Below are 13,203 nucleotides of genomic sequence, written 5' to 3'. Positions count from 1 at the left end.
CCCAGGAGCAGGGAGCCCCGAGATCTCGCCCTCCCCTTTGAGCCCACTTTCCCCACCATCTCGGGCTGAACGTGTGTGCAGGTGTCGCGGTTTGTCCCAGTTCCTCGCTAGGAGCCGGGACCCGCACATGGGGCGCAGAGCTACTCAGGAGCTCTGCGCCCATCGGGGGAATTTCCTCGCTCACCCCAACCCACCCCCGATGGGCGCAGAGCTCCTGAGTAGCTCTGCGCCCCATGTGCGGGTCCCGGCTCCTAGCGAGGAATTGGGACAAACCGCGACACCTGCACACACGTTCAGCCCGAGATGGTGGGGAAAGTGGGCTCAAAGGGGAGGGCGAGATCTCGGGGCTCCCTGCTCCTGGGATACCCTGTGCATCATGTGGACGCACAGGGATGATCCCAGGGATTGCCACGGGATTTCGCCCCGTCTAGCTATGGCCTCTTTCTCTCTCTCTCACACACACAATGTTTAAAAGATAAAGGAGCACATACTGAAGACAGAGATAGCATACATATTCAATCTACAGAAAATGAGCAAGATCCCAGATGCCAACAGACCTAGGTACAGCCAGCCTTTGCAGGATGGAGCTCTATCTGCATACATAAGCTATTTGTTTCTCACATGTTTTTTCAATGCTGCAGGAAGAACAGTTCACCGATACAAATTTGAAGGAACAACTTTGGTGTCAAGGTTTTAATGTTGATTGGGCTGGGGTTTTAAGTTTTAGTATTTTCATCTCGTTTTACTCATTTTAATCTGGCTATTTGTAACCTATTGGGGTATGTCTTACCACAGAAGAATAGGGACTACTGTCAAAACAGCAAGCACAACTCTAAGGCCCAAATAAATAAAAATAAAAATTACTTTACAAGTAGGCTTTCTACTTGCAGCTGAAGGACCAGGCCATAAACCTTAGGCTTTATTCCCCAACATAACTGTTACCATGTCTTCTATGCTTGCCCACAGAAAGCGATAATGGGAGAAGGGAAAAAATAATTAGAAATTTGTGTGTTTAATATATGTCTGTGTGCCATCTGTTATTTGTAAGCCATATGGAGTTGGCATTTACAATACTCTGGCAATACTGTACAGCGATCTCTATAACAGAGCATTTAAGATTTAAACATTTAGTTACAAAAACATAATCAAGATATACATTTCCTCTGGTAATGCCAGTCCATAAAGTTTTGTTGTGCTTCCAGTAACACTCACAGTGTGCTATTTGATCCAAAACAATCCCTCTGAATGTCTCAAGCTTTTTAAGTTTTTAAATGTTAACATAACCTCCACTGATGAACTGAAATAACAGATCCCTACTATGTCTACCCAATTACCAGAAAGTTTATATTTCTTAATTGGAGAAGTGGAAAATCCATGTAAATGCCCTAATACATATCAACAAACAGCCTGATTAGAAGTCAATAATTATTTTCATTCTTAGTTAAGATAAAAAAAAAACTTCACAAGATAGCATTGTGTCGCTAGTGAAACTGAGATTGTAAAGACCAGGTCCAAACTTTATGTTTTCACAAATAATCACATCGGTCAGGGCACATGTAACACTGCCCAAGTAGTTTAGTTATTGGGTCCAGGATCACATTTCCCTCCTATACATTAGTTTGGCAATATATGTAACCATCAGTAACATGATTAGAGATCTCTTAATCAGAGTGAACAACACTCACACTTAATGTTGAACCAGGTTAGAAAGAGAAAGTAAAATCTGGGCACAAGAGGAGTACAGCAAAAAGGAAAAGGGGATACATGATCTCACAGCCTGTTCCCAGTTGCTAAATCATGGCTCAAAGTTAAATTCATAGGCTTCGTGAATCCATTGTGTAGAACTGGGATTCTTTGTGTTTAAAAACAGAGCATAAGACATCACCAGATGTTAGAAGCCACAGGGATTTTCTACTTCTAGACGTCATTTAACTTTTTAAAGTTCACATGAACATCATTTACGCTTAGACAGCCAAATCTGTTACTTTTCAATGACTTTACTGTGAGTTTCTTCAGTCCTCTGGGGCATATTAAAACTGAAGTTTACCCATAATCAAGGACACTGATTTACTGCAAATCAAAAGTCTGAATTCAACAACCAGACAAGGGGAAGTCTTAGATCCAAAGATCCTACTGCATGAGCAGAAGACACTCCCATTCACAAGATTCTATCCAATAATGTCAATAGTTTCCCTTCTGCTGGCAGAATGATTTTCCCATTCCCCTTGCAGTTGCCCTCCCTCCCCCCCCCACACACACAAATCTGCTCCTGAGGGTTGTGGGAGCCTCTGAAGCAGATTTGGGGGCCACTTGGGAGGCTGCAGGGGGAGAAGACAGAGAAGTCCTATTGAATGAGTGGCCTTCCGCTTGCACAACTGTGGGATCTAACCCATGGGAACAATTTCATTCCGGTTCTCCCCCCTTTCTTTAACACCCCCAAACTGACTCCAGGGGATCAGAGGACTCACGAGGGAAGGGGGTTGTTGTTTTTTAAAAAAGAATTGTGGGGCACATTGCAGGGGGAGGGGAACTGGGGACCTTGCACTGGCACAGTGGGATCTTTCAATTCAAAGCCTATTTTGTAGCTTTACTGTGAGCAAAACAGATTACATACATTCCACACATGTATATGAATCTGTGTTCAAAGTCCTGCTCAACCATGATGTTCACTGCATGGCTCTGGCTAGCTCACTATCTCGCAGTCTAACCTACCTCACACGGTTGTTGTAAGAATAAAAATAAAGTTATCTAAAACTGTCCAAGGATTTTCAAGTTAGCATAAGGAGGCCACAGAAATAATTACACGAACACTACCGTATTTCTTTGATTGTAAGACGCCATCGATTGTAAGACGCACACTCATTTCCGTACCACCAACAGAAAAAAATCCCTAAAAAACACCCGTGATTCTAAGACGCACCCCATTTTTAGAGATGTTTATATGGGGGGAAAGTGTGTCTTAGAATCGAAGAAATAGGGTACTTGATTATTAAGCCAGAGCACAGTGGAAGGACAGCGCATTCCATCTGCCAACTTGCCCACGCACCTGCATGCAATTCCTGGTCAGCTATGCCTACCAGGCTACTACTTAAATACAAGGCTGTTTTAAGATAACAATTCTCTTTTAAATGAACCTGATGAAGTTACTGGATTCTTTTCAGGCAGCCAGCATCCAAAAATTCACAATGAGATTATAACAATACAATAAACCAGTACACTAGTGCCCCAGTTTCTGACAACTATGGTCCAAGGAAAGACTAGTATAAGTTCTCTTCTTGGGCCCACTTCTTCTAGCAAAGACCAAAAAAACATTCACATGGCTGACAAGGCCACGAGAAGTCCCAAGCATCTATTCAGAAAACTAAGAAAACGGCCGAAGTTTAATCTTCTACCAAAAATTTGATGAAGAGTTTGGCGGTGCCTCTTTTAATGCACAGTATAGTTTTGTACTCCGGTATCACTCCAATGCATTTGTCAAACAAATTATATTTAAGCTATATAGCCTAGAACTTAGACACATAAAACCAAAATAGTATTGAACTTTCATCCACCCCGTGCAAGGGTACCCTTGGCAGCCTCTTAACCATCCATTATAATCCAAAGCAATTTCTCTCTGTAGCAATTTAAAAGCTGTAAAAAATATAATGGCCGATGACAGGAGAAACAAACCACACCAGAAGTTATTGAACCTTGTAGGTTCTCTCAAGTGTCTCTATTGACATTTAAGTGTGAGTTATTGTGCCACAATATCATAAAATGTGCTCAGTGTTGCAGATATATTGTTATTTAAATGGCACCCAAAAAAATCAGCTCCAAAGAAGAGGTAGCTACTTCTTACAAAAAGAAAAAGCTTTCTTATAACCTTGCTGGTCTGGAATAGGAATCTCAGTTACTTAATTTTTAGAGAATTGATACAAATTCCACACACACACACTCACCCATTGCTCACTTGGTTCTCAAACACACAATCCAATAGACCTCAATCTCTGAATTATAGTTTATGAACGGTGTAATATGGATTTTAAAAAATAATTTATAGAAGAGTTCATTTTACATTTTATTAAAAACAGTTTCTGCTTCTCGTTAAAATACATGATCATTCTTCTGCAGCACTGACCACTCCAATTTATGGCATAGCTACAATCCTAAGGACTAGTTTCATGTGCCTTATAGGACACAGAGACTTCTCTTCGCCCCACCCTCCACCCAATCCCTAACACAGCCTGGTGTCACAGGGAGAGAACTCTACCTGCAGCTTCCTGAGTCAACAATGTAAGTCAACCTTTAATGAGCCCTGGATTTCCCTACTCTCTATCATGAGGCCTGCAATATATATATTATTATTATTATTTATTTATATAGCACCATCAATGTACATGGTGCTGTACAGAGTAAAACAGTAAAAAGCAAGACCCTAAAAAAGCCAAAACAGAACACAAAACCCAATCACTCCACAAACATTTGTTCCAGATTATACTGTTGGGCTACAAAATAGTTTAATACATCTAAACAGTTTAATCAGATCATAGGTAAACATTAAAAGGCAAAAATATAGTGTTTGAATGTTTTTACAATACAGGCCTGCTGCGGGATTATTAACAATGCCAGAGAGGAACTTTAAGATATAACTTAGCCTGGAAGTATTCCCCTTTAAGGCGTACTTGAAGCTAGGATCAGGATAGTTTATCCTTAACTTGAAATGAGTGAGGAATACTTCAGGCTCAGATCAAAAGCCTAGAGACGTCTTGGTTCTACAGAAGAACTGCAAGAACATCAGTAGAATATCACCTTCATGCACTCCCTCAGCTTTTACATCTATCACAGCTTCAAAAGTTCACAGCAAAGTCTGGACTGGATGATTTATAGTCACATTCCAGTGACTCAAGATGGGCCACTGTCTTAGGGGCATTAGCATTTAAATTGTGACAACTAGGCTTTACCATTAACACCCTATTGAGATAAATAAGGGAAATTTACACCGTTTTGATGCAATTTCCATGCATATGGCTATAAATACCAGACACAAAAGGTGATCTTCTTGCCCAGAAGTTTTGTCTATACCAGCCCTCTTCCTTTCCCACACCATCTATATTTCACATAACTGCTTGTCTTGCTACTTTTGGTTAGCACAAACATCAACTATGAGCCACTGGGAATACTGAAGGAATTCACACTTGACAGAGTTGTTGAAAAGATTGTTGAGACAATGTAAGTGAAATTCTTTGGATGCTCAAAAAGCACTAAGTAGATGCTACATAGGATTCTCCGCATTAAAAAAATATATCCTCCAGGATGGGAACCTCTTTCAGACTGAGCCATAGCTCATTGGGAAGAGCCATACCTCAGAGTGATAAGAGCACCTGCTTTGCATGCAGAAGGTCCCAGGTTTGATCTCTGGCTTCACCAGGTGAGGCGAGGAAAGAATCCTTTCTGAAACTCTGGAAAGCCGTTGCCAGTCAGTGTCCATAATACTGGGCTAGATGGACCCATGGTCTGACTCGGTATTAGGCAGCATCCTATGTTCCTAATTCAATTTGGGAGAAATTTTTGGGGGTCGTATTCCTGTGATCAGCAGGGACAAAGGCAAAAGGGGTGGGGCCAAAAATACCATCATGTTGTGGCTTAAAGCTCTTATTACTAATAACTAAGTCATAGGAGAGGCATTTCAAGCTTTTATAAATACTGCACAAAAGCCAAGAAACCAACAAATTATTGGTGGAATGGGGATGGACATCTAGGGAACCCCAGGGGGTGTAGACTGAGACCCCAAGAGAGCTGGGGTTGGCACCCAGACCTCAGATCCCCCATGAGGTTCTGAATACCAGCCCTTCTTTGAAGCACATGTGAAGACTATTTTGTTGCTGCCAGAAGTTGGTGGGGAGAGGTAAATCACACTGACTGATCTACAAAGATTACAGTTAAGCCACAGGAATCAGAAATGCCAGCTAACCATTTGGGTCAACATGAACCACTGCAGTGACACAACTATCAAAGTTTTGATTTCACACACTCATAACTCCATACGGTCTTCCCATCCCTAGCTGAATTTTTCCAGTACTATATTTTTAACTAAGAAATGTGGCCTTGCTGAACAAACCCCACCCTACCTCCTCTATTACACATGTTAGGGGTGAAAAAAGAAGAATTCTTATCATCATAAGGAAGAAGAGTGTGCTGTATTTTAATCTAATAAATTCCTGTAATTTTTATTAAATTCAAGAGGACACCAGTGCATAGCTGTCTGGCAACTAATACCTCTACTTTATTTAAAAAATGCAGTTTTGATTTAACAAATAAAAAAGTTACTAACCACAAAACAGGTTTTGAAATCTACAGAAAATTACCAACCCAGTACATATTTAAAAATAATGATGACAGTTTAGGCAATGTGAAAAATGCAAGGATGATCCCAATTTAGCATATATAGTGGATGTTAGCTGGTCAACAGGAAGGGAGGGAGCTCTCAATCACTTTTCAAGTGCTCATTTTCCCCACGGGAGACATCTAAAGAGACATAATCTCTGCCTAGGGACAGTAGCAACCCCCCTCAGGACTGAATTTGAATGGCAATCTACCCAGTGTCTTATTTAAGCTACAGTGGGTTCAGCATGTGCCAGTGACCATTTTTAATATTCAAGCCATAGTGGGTGAGCACCATAGTTTAAGTTATCCACACCAGGTGAAGATGGATTTTTGGTGTGGTTAACCACCCACGCCACTAAAACAGCCCTCATCATGTACAACCCTCCTCCAACAGAAGCTCAGAAGGTCACAGCAATGGAGAGAGCCTTCTTGGTGGTGGCCCCCTAATTATGGAACTATCTCTCTGAAGTCCACCTGATGCCAATATTCTCTTCTTAGCATCAAATTAAGACCTTCCTCTACTTGCAGGCATTTGGCAGCATATGATAATGAAAACAATATTTTTATTGTTGATGGCTTAAAGGTGTATAGATGTGTCTGTGTGTGTCTGCACATGTGCATGTACTGTCTCGGCTTTAGAAGTTTCCCCGAAACGAGCTCAGCGCAGGCGCAGAGCCCATATGTGTGATGCATGGAGACCACAAAGAAGAACAATACTTTTTTATTGTTGATAGCTTAAAGGTGTATGGGGTGTGTGCGCGTGCATGTACTGTCTGTTTATATGTTTTTATGAGTTCTATACTAGATATTATATTTTAAAGGTGTTAATCTTTGCAAACTGCCCAGAGAGCTTCAGCTATTTGGCGGTATGGAAATGTAATAAATGAAATTGGCTTCACCACACATACATACTTTTAAAATTTAGTGTAGTGTTGTCTGATAGCAGAAAACAGGATGGCTCTACCTACAGGAATCTGTTTGCACCCACGACCACAAACAACATTTAGGAGCAGCAACATCACCACTCAGTGCAATACTTATGCAATCATCTTTTCTTACCTTGGTTTATTCTTCCTTTGCCTCAACCAATGCACACATCCTACCACATCCTTCTCCATTTTTCCATATGCATTTGATATGATATTGCGTTGCCTACTTAAGATCATGCCACAATAAACCAATGTTGCACCATATTTCTTTCATAGCATTCTTTTTAAAAATATATTCTTATTACTGTTATATGAAATCCAAGCTTATCCTAAACAAACAAACAAACAAATACACAGAAAGATTTACATTCCCATTTACTATATTGTTTCTGAAGAACTTGAAGCCATTGTTCATAAAGCAAAAACAGCTAAAAGTCTTGTGGCACTTTAAAAGCTACAAATTTATTCTGGCATAGGCTTTTGCAGACAACAACCTGCTTCATCAGATGCATGAAATATTTTGAAGTTTTATATACAATACATATACTGCATGTGCAAGAATTGTTTAGAATACTTCCCATCACCACCAAATACACAGTATGCAAACTCATAACACTGCAATACTACCATAGAGTCACACAGCTACCCTCTGTAAATTAAAAAAGCAGGAGCTGCTAAGAAGGAACAGTCCTTTTGCCCCAACAGATCCATTCAATGTTCTCTAGCAGCAGGAGCTTTGCACAGGCGCTTCTGTTTTCATCAGGTGTGCTGTAGCTTCCCAGCTGTAGAACAGAGATCTCTTGCAAAAGCCTGGAGAACTTCACTTGCTGCTGGAAGAACAGCTTGAACATGAATGGGAGGTTATCTCAATGCTAAGGGAGGAGGATAGAATTCTCATCTGGACGAGAATGGGATTAACTTTCACCAGATGTAGTGATGGTCACCAATTTGGATGGCTTCAAAAGGGGATTGGACAAATTCATAGAGGGTAAGGCTATCAATGATTACTAGCCCTGATGGCTATCCCCAGTATTGGAAGCAGTATGACTATGTACACTAGTTGCTGGGGAACATGAGCAGGGCAGGGCAGGGGATGCTGTTGCACTCGTGTCCCATGGATATCTGTTTGGCCACTGAGTGAACAAAATGCTGGATAAATGGACCCTTGTTCTGATCCAGCATGACTCTTATGTTTTTACGAGAGTGTGTGTGTAAGGGTTTAAAAAAAAGCTAATTACACTTCATGGTCTTATGGTATTATCCCATTTTATATTAACAAGAACCTTGAAATATAGATTTTGTAGAGACATTGATTGACATGATACCTGAGAGAGCGCCTTCTCCCTTACCAACCTGCCTGGTCACTGAGGTCATCCGAAGGCCTGCTCCTGGTGGTTCCACACAGATCCATCCTCTGATTGGAATCCACCAGGGGAAGAGCCTTCAGCGTGGTGGCCCCCCTCCTGTGGAATTCCCTGTCTCTGGAGGTCAGGCAGGCTCCAACACTGTACTCCTTTCGGCGCCTCCTGAAAACACCTTTCCTTAATATGCAGCCTGAATCTCTGTTTTTGCTTCTTTTAAATTTTGTTTTAACTTTTTTATTCTGTTTTTATTTTCATTTTATCTTGTACACCGTTCCGAAATTTTTCAATGGGGAGCAGTTAAATAAATAAATAATGTCTCGAGTGAGAAATCGGATGCAAAGCGGAAATGGTGAGTGGGCAGGAGGCAGCGCACTCACTGACTCCCACATGACCCCAACAATTCATGGGTTAAACAAAACTTGAATTGCCATTATGTGCAAACCAGGTCATTGTGTGTATCACATATAGAAACACACACACACACACACACACACACACACACACAGAGAGAAGTCCAGTTGCCGGGGAGAAGTACTGCCTGGAAAAATAAGATTTAAGAAGTCAAAGCATACCAGACGCAAGGATAAGCTAGCTCTCAATTTCTATGACACCACGTGTGAGATATGACTATTTGAAGTTGCTTCATCAATTTAGACCATGATTCAAGCCACCAGAAGTGTCAGCATTTCACTTTATCTGCCCTCCAGATCTTTCCACCCACCCCCCACCCCCGAGGTCAGAAATAGGAGATTGAAACGTTCATCCACTTGTTTTTGCGTAATAAGAAAATGAATAGATACAAATTGGTCACTAGAAATGATTGCATAAAGAAACTTTTTTTGTTTGTCCTACATAAGCCACAAAAGTATATTGTTGGTAGCAGAGAGCACGCCACTCTGGAGGATGTTCAGTCATATGAATTCTTTACTGTGCAAATGATCTTATTTAGTTCTGTAATAGATGTTAACCACGTCAATCTAGAGAAAGAATTGGCACAGGGATCTATGTAAGGGAGATGAGCCAGGTTTGCATATGAGAAAATAGATTAAAGTGCATGGGGTGGATACACAGTGTTCCTATATGTGTTCATATGTATTAAAAGCTTGTAGAACACCAAACATGTTTAACTACATATAAGCAACATGTAATTAATTTACATATACTGGCATAGGACAATAAGAGAAGGCTTTACTTCTGCTACAGGAAAAAAGTCTCCAGCATTTGTGCCTTGCCACAGTATGCACAAATATTATTATTATTGTTATTATTATTATCATCATCATCATCATAAAGGATTTAATTTTAAACTTCGGTGAAGCCAGAGAATTTCATTACAGACTTTATGAGGTTTACTATGACAATCTCCATTAATCTCTATTTCAAATATATTTATTTATTTATTGCATTTCTATACTATCCAATAGCCAAAGCTCTACTTTCAACGAGAAGCATTTCAAATACCATTTCTAAGAAAATATTTTTGTGAACCGCCCAGAGAGCTTCGGCTATTGGGAGGTATAAAAATGTAAAATAAAAAAATAAAAAAATACAGAAATATTAAATCTTCATTATGTGATGTGAATGTGATCATCTGGCCAGAATCGCTAAATCAGATCGCTAAATCAGGCACCTTCAGACCAAGCCCTAAGAGTCAATAATGTATTTCCAAAATAAAATACTGAATACACAGTTACGTTCAACAACATATTTTATTAATGCTGAGAAAACTTATATACATGTAATTTAAAATGTACTTTAGATCTATAGTTTGACAAGAACTTGAAAGGAACAAAAATAAGGCATGCTTATTATTATTTTTAAAATGTAGGAACTAACAGTTTATGGGACAATTTAAAGGGTGGATCCAAATAAGAGCAAAGACATTCACACAATGATTTCAGCGAATTCACCCCTCCCATTGCACCCTACACCAGTCTTATGTCCTCAGGATTAGCTTTTTGGGAGACACAGAGGCTAAAGTGGGGAGGAGGGAGCAGGGAAGTCTCATTTTGTGAGAATCCTTGAGTTTATACATCTTTCATCTCATTGACTGGTTAGTTACAGTGCCAGGTGAAATAACATTGCAACTGGTGTAGATGAGCATAAAATAGTGTTATTCAGGCTGAAAAACCTTCTCGGCTCCCAAGTATCTTTTCAGAATTTCAAGACTTTGTTGTTTGTCATATAACCTCTCTACTCTTTGGTGGCTGTTGCTGGACTCAAAACTTTAAAACTTAGCGAAACTGGTGACTCTCAAAATGTAAGCTATTTTCAACAGAAGACTTGTTTATCATCTTGACGGGCCAACATGGCAGCAACATGATTTTCTGAAAGTGGTCTGCTTCTTGTTCACAGTCATGTAGCAGCTAACTCGGTTTCGATGCAGGATGTGAGGATGCAAATACTGCTTCACTGACCTAAGAACTCAATTCATAAAATGAATAATTTCATTCACTGCTAACAATTACAGTATAGCTTTCACCAGCAGTGTCTACACTTCAGGTGCCGTAGCTGTAGAAGTTCTAATATTAATATGCACAAAAAAAAAATGCCTAAAAGTCATTAGCTACTGAAAAGAAGTTTGTGATGTCTTTAGATCTTCGCCTCTCCATCCTCCTTCCAATAAAATCGTGGGTGGAGGAACTGGGAGACTTTAGGACCCTGAAGGTCCTTAGTGCCTCCCCTCCCTGACTTCTCATTTGCATCTTCATCCCAGGTCAGAGCTTCAGACCTTGATGGAGGAAGACACCATGGTGCTCTCACAGCAGCTGCAAGGGGCAGGAATGGTGGGGTGGGGAATATCCTGGTTCAGATTTCCCCTTCCAAGGTTATAGGAGAGTCTACAGCCTCAGGCGGGGAACTTCACAATATCCTATGATTCTTGGGACATTCACTAGAGCCATTTTCGTCAATGTGCCTGGTTAGCATTCATCTAGAGATAATTTCAGCATTTATTAAAACCTAAAAATATTAAAAAGTATTGGCCATAGGTTCACAAAAAGACTTCAGTTTCACGTATGTCTTCTGAATATCTGACTGGGGATATTTTTTTTTACATATTTAAATAACTATGGTGTAGTGCCAAGGAAGCAAGACATAACTCTGGATCATATTTATGGAAATGTTTCACTCTACTCTTCCCCATGTTCCAGGTGGCACTCAGTGGGAAAAGGTCAGGAGGTAGGATGACAGGTCATCAAGCAGATTGAACATACATCTGTGCAGGAACAGACAGACCTGTGGAAATTCACATGCAGATATGGCCCAGCAATAGAAAAGTTAGGTAAGAGGACAGACATCCTTGCTAACTGGTCCAGTTAGACCAACACAAAAAGCTTGCTTCTGTACAACTTTGCCCTATGTTGGACAAGGAGAAAGTGTTTTAAGGGTGCAAGAATACAGGTTTAGACAGAAAAATATGGCTGGGGAATTCTGGAATTGTAGTGAGTTTTTTCTGTCTTAACATGCATTCTGTCTAAACACAAACCAAGCCTCAAATCATAAGGAGAGCTACAATAATTATGTTTTTATTTATTTTTAAAACACTTTAAGATTAAATACATATTTTTCAACTGTATGTCAATAATTATGGCTGTTTCAACAGTTTCCAATGGATGTGTTCCATGAATGATACATTGTTACAAATAAGTCAATTTTTGTGAAACAGCAGTCTCTTTAGAATACACTCCATTTATTTTGGCATCTAGTGATGTTGCTGAAGACTCAAGACACAATAAGTTTTCTTTATTCCCAAGTTTGGGTTACCTGACTTCCAGGGTGGCATTCACATTGCTTTGTAATCTTCATACTGGTACTTTATTGACATGGAACCCCTAAAGCATAATTAAAATATAAGATTATTAATTAAAAAATGTACAAAGTTTGGTGTGTATTTTTTAAAAGCTTGATATATACAAATACATCAGGATAGTATTTTAATACTCACTCGCAGATGTGTTTTGAAGTTCGTAATTGAACCAGGGATAACTGTAGCCTTTTTTCTGGTTTAGAAAGCACTCATTATGCCTTGATATGCTTCCCAGCTTTGGATGCATGGAAACTGAGGAATTATTCCACATCTAAAATATGAACTTTGCTATTTCAGGGATGATACTGAAGCACTTCCTCCTAATCCATATCCTATTAAACAGTGCATGATTCCACATTGGATACAATCAAAACAACAAATAGGTTTAGTTATAACACAAAGAAATCAGTTTTGCCAGTTCCTCCCTAAATTCCATCAAAAGGTGCTGAAGGTCCCATTAGACTTCAGTAAACTTCTGTAGACCACAACAGACCTCATGTGGCATAAGGGATGAATACTGAACTGAGATGAGCAAGGTTCAAATTCCCTCAGCCATGAAGCTGACTGGGTGACCTTGGACCAAACACTATCTTTTTAACTTCAAAGAGATTTTCTGAGGATGAAAGGAGATACTCATGTACATGATTTTAATCTTTTGTAAACCGTCCAGAGAGCCTCGGCTATAGGGTGGTATAGAAATGTAATGAATAAATAATGAACACCCCTCTGAGTGTAGGGT

At 39.9% G+C, this 13,203-nt stretch overlaps 1 protein-coding gene across 2 annotated transcripts in view; it reads right to left on the bottom strand.

Moving 5' to 3' along the window:
- The window catches only part of CBX5 (chromobox 5), a 61,311-nt gene that overhangs the window by 39,540 nt on the left and 8,568 nt on the right, over positions 1-13,203 (bottom strand). Inside the window, exon 1 of one of the 2 annotated variants that reach the window (XM_063119616.1) lies at positions 1,465-1,475. The exons of the other annotated variant lie outside the window; for it this stretch is intronic. The gene's annotated coding sequence lies outside the window, so the exon portion shown is untranslated. Of the gene's footprint in view, positions 1-1,464; positions 1,476-13,203 lie in introns of those variants that run through there. 2 annotated transcript variants of the gene reach the window in all.

This window comes from Elgaria multicarinata, chromosome 3 (assembly GCF_023053635.1).
Source record: "Elgaria multicarinata webbii isolate HBS135686 ecotype San Diego chromosome 3, rElgMul1.1.pri, whole genome shotgun sequence".
Classification (NCBI taxonomy): domain Eukaryota; kingdom Metazoa; phylum Chordata; class Lepidosauria; order Squamata; family Anguidae; genus Elgaria; species Elgaria multicarinata.
The sequence above is the reverse complement of the archived record's forward strand: the minus strand, read 5'-3'. Positions and strand labels throughout refer to the sequence as shown.